Source organism: Passer domesticus, chromosome 2, assembly GCF_036417665.1.
Source record: "Passer domesticus isolate bPasDom1 chromosome 2, bPasDom1.hap1, whole genome shotgun sequence".
NCBI classification, from domain to species: Eukaryota; Metazoa; Chordata; class Aves; order Passeriformes; family Passeridae; genus Passer; species Passer domesticus.
The window spans coordinates 108,764,854-108,779,811 of NC_087475.1; the positions used below are offsets into that span (position 1 = coordinate 108,764,854).

At 38.4% G+C, this 14,958-nt stretch overlaps 1 long non-coding RNA gene across 6 annotated transcripts in view; it reads left to right on the top strand.

The window, feature by feature from the left end:
• The window catches only part of LOC135294815 (uncharacterized), a 66,676-nt gene that overhangs the window by 24,104 nt on the left and 27,614 nt on the right, over positions 1-14,958 (top strand). For 5 of the 6 annotated variants that reach the window (XR_010356837.1, XR_010356831.1, XR_010356833.1 and 2 more), the window contains exon 1: positions 7,506-7,722. The exons of the other annotated variant lie outside the window; for it this stretch is intronic. This is a non-coding gene — a long non-coding RNA (uncharacterized LOC135294815). Of the gene's footprint in view, positions 1-7,505; positions 7,723-14,958 lie in introns of those variants that run through there. 6 annotated transcript variants of the gene reach the window in all.

Genomic DNA, 14,958 nt, shown 5'->3' on the forward strand with positions numbered 1-14,958 from the left:
TTTCATAATGCACACAAATCGTTAAACTCCCAATGCATTTTGAGTTTTGACCTGGAGGGAAACCAATAGATTTCACTGCCTTCCCTTTTGGATTCTGAAAAGGGCAAAAATTGTGTAGCCTGCAGAGGAAACATCAGTCTTGGCAGCTCCGCATCACCTATTTCTGTTCAAATTCTAATGAATGGAAAAGATGTTGACCTCTAAGCACAAATTGTCCATTCATCATGATGCAATAGAAATATCTGAAGTTAGGTTAATAGTCACTAGAGTGTGGTTTGTATATTATATATATATATCCTTATTTAAAGTCTATAAAACACTTTGGTTATGGGCATATTTTCAAAACTTTGCACTGGAGACCAGGCAGAACCCTTAATTGTTTATGGATATTGGTGACTATGAAACTGTTGTGACCACTGGACTGGATTTTTTTTAAGAGTAAAATACATGTCAAGGTCTTTTAGTTTTCTTACACCGGTTGTTTATTTACAGAAATTCTTCTGCCATGTACAAAAATCAAGCATTTAATAAACTCTCAAGTTTTCTTCACTATCTTTAGCCAAAAAAAAATTTACAGAAAAGGAAAATGTAAAAAGAAAGCCAAAAATCTTACTAGGCAGAACTTTCCCAAATTTCAGCAGACATTTCATTCATGTACAAGAAAACTTGTTCCCCCACCCCTCCCCCCATTTTTACTGGCAGAAAGTTTCAGAAAACAAGGTTGAAGCTCATTAAGCTTTCCCCTCTCAGAAATCTTTACTAAAAGGCACAAGATAAGTATGAATGGTATTAGAGTATAAAGGCTTCATGATTTTGACTGCTGACAGTACTTCCATAGAAGAAACTAGGCTTATCCATGGAAACCAACTATTCTCCAGAAGAACTCCCTCCTTCCCCACCCCCTTTTACCCATACAAGGAGTAATTGTGGTGTCAGCTGCCACAGGAATGCAAGGCATGTATCTGGTGAATCAAAAGAATAGCAACTGCCGTCAGCAGCATTCCTGTTCCTCATCCACAACTGATGGCACAGGGAACAGTTTACAAAATCTTTATCCTGCTTACAAGTAGGGGAAGGATGTAACATTTTAATTTTTTTTTTAATAAAGCTTTCTTTCAAATACATATGTGTACACATATCTTTATGGCAACTACACTTGTTTTTTGGAAGAAATATAGTATTTGTGTTTGCCTACTGCTGACTACATTCTCTAAGCATGTTACAAATTTAAGATATTTGGGTATACAATGGTGCCATTTCCTTTTTACTAACAGTAGCTTAAATTTTCTTGTAATGATGTGAAAATTCTGGTCCACTAAACAGAAGATGACTACTGTGTTTGAAGTAGGAATATTTTCTCTGTTCCCTTAGCTGAAGTGCCACTCTTTGAAGTGTAATAAGCTAGGCATAAGTCCAATATTTTATCTCAATTCTAATATCAAACTTTGCTTTAACTTGTGAGAGAGTCGCATATCTGGAAGGCCACCAAAATTGGGCCCTAAAGCTTCAAGACAGCTGCAAACCAAGACAGGGGTATAAACTGACTTTTGTAGTTCAGGTACTCTAAACAGAGCCATCTAATATATAGAAAAAAAAACAAACCTGTGAATATAGAGCTGTTGTCTGCACCTCTGTTTCATGCAAAGTATGTACATATTGAAATGAGACAAAGTTAGTAAATAACTTTAGGCATGAAGAAACAACTCCCTGCTATTCTACATGATTCATGTTGATGCTGTGGTTAAAACAAACAAAAAAAAAACCCCAGTAAACAAAATCTGTAGTTTTTTTCTTATTCAGAATGGTCACAGAGCTGAATTTTATTGTCCTGTTTAGGTAAATCACCATGAAAGAGGATCCTTGTTGCCTTTCCAGCAGGCTAGAACTGGTTCAAGAAGATGGGAGAAGCAAAAACAACCAGAATAATTTTAAGATGTGATATTAATTTTTATGAGGTTTTTTTTTAACTGCCAAGTTGTACTCAGCTATATTGTATAAGTGAATGCACTCAGAGCTGCAGGCAAGACAAATGAATGCAAATATATCCTCACAGAACAGCTTGTAAGAACAAACCTTTTTATTTCTCTTTCCCTGATTTAGGTGACTAAAGATATCTGTTCCTACAAAAAAATTAAGAGGCCCAACTGTCCTTCAGACAATTACTGAGACTTTGAAGTTAAGAAAGTAGCTTCTGCTATAATTTTGTCTACGTATGATGGCTTTCATTCTGATGGCTTTCTGATGGCTTTCATTCTGAGGAGGTGGTTCTAAGGTAGACAAGACTCCCAAGATTCTTCCTACCTTGCTTGTGTGTAGGCTGCCTCCATTTCCTCTGTTTGGGGGTGAAAAACTTGGGGGTGATGGGGGTAGTAATTTTTACACACACAAATTTTGACAACTCATACTTGTAAAATATTGAGGTTGTGGACAAAACTTGCTCTGACAATTTTAAAATGGCAGCCCTGAGATTCAGCATCTTAAATTTCAAGAGGTGACCATTGAGTCACACAGGAATGGAATGAATGTCCCTCTAAACCAGTAGTTGTTTTTTTATATCCATGTACTTCTTCAGTAGTCATTCTAGGTTCATAGTGATACAAATCAGAATAGCACTTTCCTTCTTTCTTCAGGTGGGACCTGCTTTTTCACAAGTTACTACCTGAGCTGAAGATACACACCTATGTGCCATATAAAGCCTTACTGTGCCATATGAGGTCTTACTGTAAAAAAACCCCACAACAAAACATAAGAAAAATCAACAAACACACACCTCCACCATTATTCCTCATATCAAAGCCCTGTTCCATTGCAAAAAGTCTACAAGTTTTTTGCTCCAATGACACGTGCAGGTTACATTCATAACAGTCAAGAAACAAAACAGATAAATCTACTCTGGCACCTCAGCTTTGCATAACAGTTAGTACCATGCTGGGGTTACTTAATATTTAGAATAGAAACAGTTGACTCATTTTATCACTTTAATGAAGAAAAAAAAAAAAAGCATCAGAAATTGGAGACCCTAGTAAAAAGTAATGAAAAGTAATGGTTAAATTTAGAGATAAAATTAAGTACACTTTAAGGACTGCTAACGGGTGCATTCTACAAACTCTATGGTTTTTAGCATAGATTTCAGTTTCTGGAAAACAGATACAATCTTTATAGTCTACAGATAACGTTGAATAAGATGTTTAGAAAGTATTATTGAGACTAAAAAGCATATTATTTATTTGTTGATTATATTATCTAAGTTATGCTTCATGAATTATTTAATCCTGACATAACAATATATAGAGAAAAAGTGTTTTCATTTGTCTTCAATTCAGATCATGGATCATGTTGCCACAAAACACAGCATGAGGGAAAATATTATCAAGTCATAATTTTACCAGATTTATGCCAAAATACTGAGGTACGAGCTGTAAGAATGACCTTGATAATCGTTTTAAGTTTCTTGTTGTACATAATAAAAGTGATAATTAAATGCATACATCTAAATTAATATTTAGAATTTATTTCTTCTCCAGGGCAACAGTGAAATAATGTCTGAAGCACTGTGTGCAGTGCTAGTCACCAGGCCCAAAAAAGCTGAACTCTGATTACAGCAGGAGAGGACAGACTATTGGAAAAGTTATGTGGAAATGCATTTTCTTTTCAAATGAAAAATTAAACAGGTTGACTTGTTTATCTAGCAAAATCATGACTGCAAGAAGATATTTCCTAGAATACATGGTGCAATGTGGGAAAAGAGACACTAAAAAAAAAGTGTTGTTATGAGGATAAATCAGTTATGAATTAATTTAGGAAGAACATTACACAAATTTCCAGCAAGTTGCAGAGTAGTGGGGTCACAAATATTTGACCTTACTTGACGAATGTAGCAGGGAATTTTGATGAGACTGCATGAAATTAAAAGAGTTGGCAACAACTTTATCCTTGTCTTGCTGTAAATAGAATGAAAACTACCTGCAGATTTATTCTGAATTCAAGGATTGTTAATTCAGTTCACTTTCCCTACTTTCTCTTGGGTTATGGCTGTTTGACTTCTGAAAGAGACTTTTCAAGTGGGAGTTCTAGTGAGTTGAAGCCAAGCCAGACTACGCTCGATGCTTTCAGTGTCTGTTGTTCCTGGTTGCCTTGTGTCAGCAGAGCCAATGTCTACAGGAACAGCTTGGGAGCTCTTCTCTCATCCAGACTGTTGCTCTAATAATTCAGTTATGCTACCATCCTATAACTATAATTGTCTCCCTTTTTGCTGAGAAAACCTTAAGCTAAATCTCAAACAGAATTGCCTTGAATGTTAAGTTGCAGCTTGAATGCTTAGGTTGTTTCTGGCAGGGCGTCTGAGTGCCTGAACAAAGGTGGGTGACACGTTTCTCTATGAGCAGTCACAAGTGTGAGCTCTTGGTAAGAATGGCAAAGTCAGTTCAAGTACTTTCTGCACTCTTCTTTTTTAATACTTGGAAAAGCCTCTACTTGGAAAAGCTTTTACAAATTCATAGTTCTTCTATTCTGTCTGACCTCCAGACATGTTTTTCCTTCCTGGAGAAGAGACTGCAATGTAGGAAGTTTTTCTGTTTTTTTACTCTGGTAACTTCAGCAGTCTCACCAAGAGCACAGCACCTCAGAGAGTCGCACAGGAACAGTGAAGAAATGCTGAAGCAAAAGCTGGACCAAGAAGAGGAACTTCTTGATCCAGTTTTGCTGCCAGAAAAGTTTTTGCATAGCTGTACCACTAACAGGGTGTATAACCCCATGTTGTACAAGACTAATTGTATAGCTGACAGGTAATAAAGCAAGTGCTTAAAAGATTGGGGACTGGGCGTGTTTCCCAAATACAAAGACAGGGCTATTCTGGGAGCTTGCTAGAATCTCCCTCTCAGGGGTATATCCACCTATTAAAAAGCAGCTGTGTACATTTCCATGGGTTTGGTTCGTTCCTGTAACTCAAGTGGAGGATTCCTAGGTACAGCTTATGATATCCAAGATTGATGGATTATGTATGCCTGTAACTCCATTAATTTTCACTGGCACAAAGAGCCCTCTGAGAATTATCTGAGAGCAGGAGACTGCTGGCAGGAAAGGCATCTGTCCCGTTCCTGGTGTTTGTCATATGCTGGTGACAGGCTGGATGGCATCACTAAGATTTGGCTCTGAAAATTAGGGAGAACCTTTCAACATGTTTGCACTTGATGTTATTGGAAGATCCCTGTGGAAGACAGACCTGAGCCTGGTTTAAGATGACTTGCTCCACAGATGAAGTTGCAACTGATCAGGTTTATTTTCACAGCTGTTCAGCTGTGACTAGGCAGCACTTTTTGGCTGCTGGATACAGCAGGCCTTGGGCAGAGTGTATGTAGATGTTCTCTTTTGTAGTAGAGCTCCGTGGGTGGTGGTTTCATGGCAGTCCACAATGACCCACGCTAGTGCAGGTGTGGCTCTGCCCAGAAAGGCAGAGCATGATTCTGCCTTTGATGACCACGAAGGCCATATGGTCTTCTCATACATCCCCAGGTCTTTCCTCTTCAGCTACACAAACTAGATAAAGAAGTTTCTAGCAATCTGGCTTAGACCATAAGGAAAGGACTGAGTGGGACTGTGAAGCCCTGTCATTATACTGGGAGGCAGGTGGACATTGGACACTCGTTGAGATGTCAAAAGCACATGCTGCTGCATGGGAGAAGGACTGACACTGAGCTTCACCCATATCCCACTTTGGCACAAGAGGAGAGATTTCCTTAGAGGAAAATGTCTGGATAGTCCCCAGTAAGAAGAGTGTACATAACATCATAAAGGAAGGTAAAGATAGACAGCTAAAATGATCTCCCTCCAGTCTTATCATGGGAGGAAATGGAAGGAAAATGTCCTTCCTATTTTCAATGAAGGAAATATTGCATAAAAAATAATTGAAAGGTTTTGAAAAAAATACAGTTTTTTGATAAGTTAGTGAAGGAAGATACTCTTCTGAGTTCACTATTTAACATATTCAGCAGTCAGTGTTAAATTCCTGCTCCTAACATTTGCAAGTGTATTGGAGATGTGCTCTGCCAGACTGTAGAATCAGTTCTTCAGAGAGATCAAGAATACTAAACAACAGAGTTCATTTAAATGAAATGCATTTTTGTATGAGAAGAAATCAAATAATGTGTCTAGAAACACAGACCAGCATTAAAAAATAGAGGGAAAGAAAAGTAGTGACTCTGAAAATGAGATTAGAGGGTGCATTGGATCAGTGTGACACTTCCTACAATGACAGGAATGGTGGCATGTACTTTGGAGCAGGGAAAGAAAAATGTATGGAAGCAGTAACATAATTTTATTTGTGAGTACAAGTTAGAACCTGGAAATAGTTTCCATTTCATACTTTTTAAAAGGATATTAAAAATTGCAGAGTGAAGAAAGCAATAATAATTACTAAAAAGGAAGAGAAAAAGCTGTATAATGAGATACTTGCAGATCAAGTTGCTCTTTATACTAGAGGAGTTGGAGAAATTACTTGATTTGTATATAAATGTTTCATGGGAAGAACAAATGAATACAAAAGTGCTCCTAAATTAGCAGAGAAATACACAACAAGAACTAATATCTGGAAACTCAATGAGACAAGCTCAAAATTAAGTATTAGGCAGGGAGGTTTTATTATTATATTTATTAAGCTGTTATTAACCAGTGGCAAAATGAACACAAATCAACAAAAACAAGGGTGAGATATCTTCAAATTAAGAGCCAGCATTGATCTATTCTCCTAAACACAGCTTAAATACAAATACAGGCTACGGACAGAGATTCTTTCCATTCAAAACTTTGTTTTAAGAATTGTGTTGTATTTAAAATAATGTAAGCAGTGAGGAAATATTCTTTCACTCCTTTGGTGATATCCTGGAACACATTACCTACACTGTTTTTTCCATTGTTTTCCATGTGTTTAGCATGGCTACATCTAGTTACAAATTATTTTAATCAGAGTGTGGTTTTTTTTTAATTGTTATTATTGATGTTAAGTGAACTGATATCAGGCATTCTTATGAAAAATGAGAGCCAGACTGTCTTGAGCCAGACTCTTCCTAATTCAGTAGTGTATTAGATCACAGTCCACCTGGTTTTGTGGCTATTTTTTACAAAGTAGTGAAAGTAAATATGAAAGACACTGGAAAAAAAGAAAGGTGTTAAGGTTTTTGTAGTAAATGAGAAAAGAAATCCAGAGGTATTGGTTCCTCAGGATCTGAGAGAGATGCAGAATTGCTAAGAACTCTAGAGCTGCCCAAATGCTGTGCCATCTCTCCATTTCTAAAAAGTAGCATAAGCATCAGTTCTGCTATGTAAAACACTCAGAGGACGGCAGTCTATGCAGATTTTGGCTGGGATAGATTTCATTTTCTTCCTGGTAGTTCCTGTGGTTCTGTGTTTCAGATCTGTGCTGATAACAGTGAGAAGTTTTCACAATTGCTGAGAAGCACTTGCACAGTGTCAAGGCCTTTTCTGTTTCTCTCACGCCCCCACCAGCAGCTGGGCTGAGTAGCACAAGGAGCTGTGAGGGGACAGAGTCAGGACAGCTGATCCCAGGATGTCACACACCATATGGCATCATGCTCTGCATATAAAGCTGGGGAAAGAAGGAGGAAGGTGCAACGCTGCTGCTTGTTTTCCTAAGTCATCTGATCCATCCTCCTGATGGAGCCCAGCTTTCCTGGAGATGCCTGAACAACTGCCTGCCTATGGAAAGTGGTGAGCAAATTCCTTGGCTTGCTTTCATTGTGTGTAGGGCTTTTGCTTTATCTTCTAAACTCTTTCTTTCAATCCTTCACTTTTTTAACTTTTATTCTTTGCATTCTCTGCCCCATCCCACTGAGGGCAAGTGAGCAAGTGGTTGTGTGAGACCTAGCTGTTGGCTGGGGTTAAACTACAATAGAGATTTAGTTATTGAAATTAAACTGTCCAATATTTGTACCATAGGCAAAATTATGTGGTAGTGGATAAGCAGAGTTATATTTGGTCTTAGAGAGGGGTGAAATTTAAAGCATGGGCATAATATAATGACAAAAATCTCAGTTATTCAGCCTTCTTCCTCTCCTTTAAGTGCTGTAGTCTGCAATGCATTAATTATTTTTCTATCTTTACATTAACAGGCCAAATTCTCCATCATGCTCATAATTTTGATTTGAATAGTCTCTGTGCTTGAAGTTTTTCTGTTTTCCTCTGGTTCTAGCTACAGTTTGAGCATCTGTCTGGACAGCTTTGGTTCTGTAGTAGTTAAACATCCTGTGACTTGTCTTCAGTTGTCACATTCCTGGTCCTTCCAAAAGGCACATATGGGCCACTTAAAACTTTCGTTTAGCTCATTAGTAATGTAAGTGTAGCTTGATGGTATGCCAGATGCTCTCCAGTTCAGAGAAATATGCCCATCTGAGTGTGACTCTCTCCTATGAAATCTGCTTTCTGCAGCAGATTTCCTCAGACAGATCAAATTTCTTTTATGACTCTGAAGAACTGATTCAACATCCCCTTTCGCACAGTTTGCAGAGATTGATTGCTGCTTTGTGCTCTGCTCCCAACCTCAACCCAGGACATGCTGGACAGTGGGGCATATTGGTGTGGCCACAGAGCACAGGTTGCTACAGAGATCTCTGCAGGGTCCCAGGGAAGAGAGATGAAACACAACTGCAAAACACCCTCTTGCAAGGGAGAATCTTTAGGTTTAAAGTGTATGGACAGTGTCAGCTGTCTTAGACACTGATTTCACTGAACATTCTTTGTCCTTAGCAACATCACCATTGTGATACACCAAGTATGCTATTTGTGAATGGCATAATCAGTGCTATTTTTCCTTCAGCCCTTACCCAATAAAGTGGTTTTCTCCATATGCTTTCCCAACCAGAAAGGAAAATCTTTTGTTTGTAGATTGATCTACTTAAGGAAATGTGGTGCTTCTTCTTGTTTCTTACGATTCAGAGCTCTTCTAGACTGTTTCTTCTGTGTAAATTTCTAGGGGAATGAGTAAGAAAAAGAAATGGAGGATAGAAGGAATATTTTAGGCAGCTGCTTGGCAATCTGTGAAATAATCTGAGGTCTTAGCCCCACAGGTGTCCGTGTGACACTCTCCATCATTATTTATGATCTTTTTGCCTTTACAAGCAAAGAGGGCAGGAATGTGCAGGGAGATTAAGCCAGCTACTTTCCCATGCCTAGATGTAATACTCCAGTTAACAGACAAAGACACTGGGAAAGAATATTGTGAAGGCTGTATATAGGGAGCTGGGTGCTCTCATGCCCCGACATGGCACCTAATTTTTGGAAGAAAGGTGGGGAAAGGAATTTTAGCTTCCAGATTGGTTTCTACAGAGCATTTCATGAAAACTGCAATCCCGAAGACTCTTCTTTCCAAAAGCCTTCAGATACAATTTTTTTCATCATATAGAAAAATAAAATTAATATACAAAGAGTTCATATATGGGGTTTCACACTGGATTTTAAAGCTAAAGCAGTGTCAAGCTTGGTGTGAAAGTAATTTCATTAATTTTTTTAAGTAGATGATCAGTTACAGCTTTTATATCTGCATCAAGGTTGGTGAACTGTAAACTTATGTGGTGAATTGTTGAGGTAGTACCTTTTAAACTATGAAAAAAACAACATTAGCTGTAGTTCTTGGTATATCTGCTTATTGTAGGCATAGAACTGAATGGAATAGAACTGCTACTTTCAAACATAGCTGCCATTTTCAACCAGGTGGCTATGCTGAACGGATGATTGCATTTTGTTCCCATGGAAATTTGCCCGTGTTTAGCTATTTATAGTATCTATTGCTGATGGAAACCATCATAACCCGGGTGAGCAAAATTGAGAAGTGTAACAGTGAAACTTGGGAAACATATATTTTTGATAGCTATTTTCTGTTTACTGTACCTTTTTTTCTCTACATTTTTTGCTACATGGGCTGTCATTCAAAAATCCAGAGTTCACTGCCCACCCTGAAAATTTCCTGTTCCTTGATTTCTTTGGCCTCTATCTCAAAAGAAGGATGTTATAACTAAAACCTGGGTAGACTCTTCAGTTACTCCAGATTCACAGTCTTTAAGAGGAGGAGAAAGCAGGTTCATCAGAGTGCAAATTCAGGGAATGCTCTTCCAGGATGAACTCTGTAAGAAATCTGGGTAAGACTTGTGTGACTGTGGCATCTTATGAGCATGTGAAAAGCTCAAAGAGAAAGGTATGCATAAGAAGGCACTTGTTGCTAATAAAATGGCTTTTAAGCCCTCCTCTCACCTCTTCCTCAGAGAAAAGTATGCACAGCAAGGAAAACTGGTAATGGATTTTAAATTATTCTGCATTCAATTTAACTTCCCTCTGATTTGTGGCTACCTCCTTGTTACTTAAATGCTTTAGAGAAAGTGCTCTGCAGACACCAGCTGTACTGACAAGCTAAGGTGGTTTTTAATTTAGCTTAGATAAATATAGTACTTGCTTCAGATTAGCCCAGGTTAAAAAATGTTTCTCTTCTAGGAAAGAAAGTCGCCTTGCTCAATAGAAGCCAAATAGTTTTGTATTTTTTTTCTCAGGAATTGTCTAAGTCTTGCTCAAAGAAGACTGAGTGTCCCTAGTGATGGAGAATGCCACAGCAATCTGCTGTGACAGTGACACTCCTGCCTCTCTCCCAGGCTCCAACACCACAGAGCATCATGATGCTGTTCTGATGGCCATTTTGCTGGGCTAGCTGGGGTCTGTGGGGCCCAGGAAGAGAAAGGTTCTTAGCAAGAGGAGGAATCTCTGCTCACTTCTGCAGAAAGTAAAAGCTGGTTAATTTTTTATCTTGTACTCTTGAGGTACAGGACTTCCTTGCAGATGGCAGCTCCCTTCAAGAGCTTGGCTGAGTATCCCAGCCAGCAGCTGTGCTGTGCCTACACAAATCCAGCGTGGGCATTTGATAGAAAGGCAGAAAGGCAGAAAGAAAAAGTGAGAATTTGGTTCATCCCCTGCTCCACTTTCTTGGAAGAGAAAGGCAGTGCAGTGCTAATGCCCATGTGCCAAGGGACTGGAAGAAAAGACAAAGCATGCAGGACAGACACTACTGTCATCATCTTGCAGAAATCACGGCCATGAAGCACGTGGATGACTAAATCATTAACCATTAACCTTGTTCTGCTGCATTGTAGGTTGTGTCCCTGTACAGCAACACACTCAACATCCACATTTAGTTTGAATCAAGTGCTCCTCATCACCTCTTTGAGGTGAATGACTTTATCATCCCTCCCCACTAAGCTTTGCTTCCTCTTGTCAAGTGGTGTGACAGCACATGAGCTGAAGTCCTGTCAGCTGAAACCTAGCTGGAAGATGCTCTCCAGCAGTTAGTGTGTGCTTTGTTCACAGAAGCAAACTAAAGCAAAGATCTCACAAGATACGCAGTATGCGAATTTTGGGTCCTTAACAACAGATATTTTTCCCTTTTGTTCTCTCCTATTAAGATGATTTATGTGCAGGAGTCAGGAACATCTACAAGAAATTAACTGTAGATGAACAGAGAACTGATTTATGATTTACTGACCAGCTTTCTGTTGTTTCCAACTTGCCTTTTTCCTTCTCATTGTCTTCCACTTACTGCTATGACTAAGTCCAGTCAGGATAGGAACTAAAAAATTTTGGGTCATTGTGTGACTATATGCAAGTGAAAGTTGAATCTTATTAGACAGTCAGTCAGTAAAAATAATAATTTTCTTCTTCGCAGATAATGTGATTTTATCTGGCCTGCAAAATGTGTGCATACTACTTGATTTTATACACCTTGTCTTTTTTGCCACAATATGCAATGATTGTTTGCTTCTAACAATTAAGCTGTGGATAATCTCTATCAGTTTCATAATAATTTTCTATTATATATTAACAAATGAGACCAGAAATTATACACCCTTACTCTTGTATTAGTTCTGTCTTTTTAAAGATCTAAATTGCACAATGCAGCCTAATAACTATTAAATGCCTACAAGTGCATGCTAAGGAATAAGTATGTAAAAGCAGAGGCACTTGTTTCAGCTCACAAGCTTTTTGAAACAGGAGGAGAAAAAGCCCTTCTGTTAAAGTGTGGAAAACCAGCTTGTTGAAGTGTTATAATCTATCCACGGAAGGATTGGGAAGGATAATTTACTTGAATCCTCTGTAGAGGCATATTGTAATCCTTACCAACTGTTATCAAATTAACCATAGAAGTGAGAAATGGTTACAGCCCAGACAACACAGATAAGACATGAACACAAAGAGATAGGCTTCCTCTGAAGAGATGATAATGCTATAGCCACAATTACATTGTTCTCTAATTCCTGTCAAGCTTCCTCAAGAGTGGGGGAGTCAATAAAACATTCCTATCATAGACTAGAGGCTTATCTGTATTACCAACAAAATCAATCAAAACAAAAATTTTATTTTCTAGTGGCCTTAATTCAGGTTCCTCAATCATTTTCTCCTTAAATATTTCTTGGATAACTTGTGATATTCACTGGAGAACGACTAAGACATTCTACACATGATGATAAAAGATTTTCTCCTGCTACTATCAGGGAACATTAGGACTTTCTAGGCTCTGAAGAATGGAAGATATTAAAGCATCAGGAATCTGAAGACCCTGTCTTTAGCTGTGTAGTAAATATACTGATATCAAAATTCTGTGCCTAATGCTGAAGTCATTAAAAAGCAAGAATGATTTCTTCAGTGAAAGCACACATTCCTAGGTAACAAATTGCCTTTGGAAAAGCAATGCCTGTCAAACTCGTGAAAATTTTCCATTACTCTGTGATCTTCCAGAAAGTGATTGATAAATATTTTTAACTTCATTTCACATTTCGCCATTTAATGAACTCGTTTCTGCTTGGTTTCTGCCCATTAAGTTTGGTAGGCATGTGTCACCTGATTAGATTCTTCTTTTACTTAAATGGTTCCAAAGATGTAGCTAAATTACAAGTTTATGTATGTCTAAATTTAGCCACTTGCCAGCTTTATTTTCTCAGTCATAGGTCATTTAAAGAAGCCAGTGTATTTTTCCCACATCATGCAATAGTATAACAAGTAGATAAAATTGCTTCCTCTTCACACTGCACAAGACACTTGATTCTAATAGGACCTGTAAAATTGGTTCAGAAAACCTTAGGGAGACTTGAGAATCTGGGGGTTATACTTAGGTCAAAGTTGAAGTAGAAAACTTGTTCTTTCTAGCCCATTGCGTCTCTGAAGGCTCCACGAAGATGATACTCAGAAAGATTACTTTATAAGTGAGAAAAAGAACATACCAGGAAGGATTTTATTCCAGAGCTATCAGGAGGACCTTTGGTATCAAACCTGGATTTTTGTGCTGGCAGTGGTGTCAGCCACTAGATGTTCCAGGGACTTCCAGAGCAAATTGTGGTTGAGAGTGATGCCTCTGTTTTTGGTACTGGTAGACAATGGGAAATTACAGCAAAAGAATATAATCTAGGTAGAGAGTCTCTGGGACATTGTTTTTCACTGAGTGCCTTGGTAGTGGGAACTGAGACAGTTTCTTGAGGCTGCCTTGGCTCTGGACCAAGAGCAGTGTAAGGGAAGACCTAAAATCCCAGGTGGACCATTATGCTGGATTAGCAGCAGACTACATGTAGTACTGCCCCTGTCTCTGTGCCCCAAGCCTCAAAAAGCAGCAAAAGGAAAATGTTGCAGCTCACAAGTTGCTCATACAAATGTCAGAGGATAGAGCTTGAGCTGCTGATGGGACAATGGAAATCATGACAGTGAGCTCTGATCTAACTGAAAAGTAGACACAGCTTCAGAAGGGTGGGGTAAGGATCAGTCTTGACTATGCTGCAGCTGACTCAGAGAGACTTTTGGGGGTGACTCAAGTGTTTATTTGTGACCAGAATAGGATCATTTTAGTACCAAGCCTTTAAAAACATTTCTTGCCAATTTTCCCCTTTCATCCAGTGAAAGGATTCTGTACTCATCTGCATCTATTTCCTTGTAAATGGCTGTCTCTGTTTAATGACTATGTTCCACTTCATCCAAAGATTAATAGCAGCACAATTATTAATCTATAGCCTTTTGCCAAGGTAGGGAGAGTGTAACTGCTCATAAACATTAGCTCCGGATGAAATGCCACGTTCAAGGTCTCAGCTGTGAAGCTGTGCTTTTAATTAATTTTCAGATTTTTCATTCATTCTCAGAGATATCACAAGAATCTGCAAACACTCATTTAATCTCCATGGGCTGAACCCTTCTTCCATCCTGCTGGTGATGGTTTGTTTGCATAGATACTGCATTGAACCCACTGGCTCAACAGCCAGTTTCAAAGGCCTTTGAAAACTCTAGGAGCCTTTTCCACAAAATCAGAGGTCAGAGGGACTTGCCACCTAGCAGCAGGATTTGACTGCAAAGACTGGCAGCCTAAGGACATACATTATGGAATGTGGCTCAGAAAAAAACCAAACCAACATCTAGATGCTGAGATGATGCATCTCTTCATGCTGAGACCGTCCTTTAGCCTATGTTGTTAGCTCTTTCATTGTTTTTTAATTCCTGTTAGAAATGGCTACAGAATAAAAATCTGCAGACTGTCAGATAATTTTTGCACACTGATCAACATTTCTAAGTTGATCTTCAACAAATTGACATGAATTTTTGTCACTGAGTGTTGCAGGGTTTTCCAGCCCCAGAATTTTCTTTTTCTTGGCTGTACTCCCATCTATTGGAATTGTTCCAGTTTTCCATGATTGATTATAATATAAATAATTTATAAATGTTAATGAATTGGAGAACCCTTCAGCTAAGCAATTTTAGGCATTGTGGGGTGCAAGTAAGTTGCTTAGACTTGTTGATTACTTATGCCTGTGTTTAATCATGGCAGATGTGGCCTTTTTAAGCTATTTTACAATGTTTTGTATTACATAAAATAGATGAATTCTCATTTTATAATTCTCTTTATAGAATGTAAATGTCTAGTGAACATTTTAAATT